The 1,079-nt window shown below is 58.3% G+C and overlaps 1 pseudogene; it reads right to left on the bottom strand.

The window, feature by feature from the left end:
• Positions 1-842, bottom strand: part of LOC102471615 (60S ribosomal protein L6-like) — a 1,851-nt pseudogene extending 1,009 nt beyond the window's left edge.
• Positions 843-1,079: the final 237 nt, after the last annotated feature.

Below are 1,079 nucleotides of genomic sequence, written 5' to 3'. Positions count from 1 at the left end.
AACCAGCAGTTAGCGTAATGGCTATGTCGCTGGACTCCCACGTAGTCGACTGCGGTTCGCGTCCCGGACCCGGTGGCTTAAAACTCACACCCGGCGCATGTGCATGCATGCCCAAGATCCTGAGAGGAGAATGGAGGAGAAGGGAATGCGGCATGACCATTCCCCCTGGGGGGTGATTTCTCGCTTTCTGTCTCTCTGTCTCTCTCTGTCTGGCGAGCGCACGCGCCCTATAGTGAAAATCTCTCCAAAAAAAAAGAAAAGAAATGAACAAGGGGACTCAACAGTTGTCGAGGCACATTTTCAGTAGGATGATACCGAGGCATTTTGTGAAGTTTAACAACCTAGGTACCTCCGTTCTTGTCCCCACCAACTAGTTTTGTGACAGTCCTTCTCCTTTTTCTTTTCGATCCTGGATTTAGTGGCCGAGCATTTCCTCGTGTACGCGGCCTTCCTGGAATACACGGCAGACGGGAGTATCTGCCGATGCCCCGGACTAGGACGGGGTCTCAGCTGCAATGGGGCTTCCCTTTCTTGGGCTTTTAGCCTCGGGGTCGTCCTTTTTCACCTTGCTCTGGCATCAGCCTTCTTGGCTTCAGGCTTCTCCTCCTCAGTGTCCTGCTGTGCAGCCTTTCCACCTGCCATCCGGCCTTCCTGGAATACACGGCAGACGGGAGTATCTGCCGATGCCCCGGACTAGGACGGGGTCTCAGCTGCAATGGGGCTTCCCTTTCTTGGGCTTTTAGCCTCGGGGTCGTCCTTTTTCACCTTGCTCTGGCATCAGCCTTCTTGGCTTCAGGCTTCTCCTCCTCAGTGTCCTGCTGTGCAGCCTTTCCACCTGCCATCCTGTACGGTGGGAAAGCTGGCCGGGGGCTTCGGGGTGGGACCGCTCTCGCCCGACTCGCAGCCGCCTCCTGCCTCCCTCCAGCAGCAGGACCCCTCTGCCTGCCTCAGGGCTCCCGCGCTGCTCTGTCCTCAGCACCTTCCTTGGCGCCCTCCTCCCAAGGCCTCTGCCTGTGCACGGAGCCCTGCGGGGCCTCCCCTGCCCTGCCTGGCCTTCCCCTTGGCAGTGCTTCCACCAT

This window comes from Tupaia chinensis, unplaced genomic scaffold (genome assembly GCF_000334495.1).
Source record: "Tupaia chinensis unplaced genomic scaffold, TupChi_1.0 Scaffold000628_1, whole genome shotgun sequence".
Classification (NCBI taxonomy): domain Eukaryota; kingdom Metazoa; phylum Chordata; class Mammalia; order Scandentia; family Tupaiidae; genus Tupaia; species Tupaia belangeri.
The sequence above is the reverse complement of the archived record's forward strand: the minus strand, read 5'-3'. Positions and strand labels throughout refer to the sequence as shown.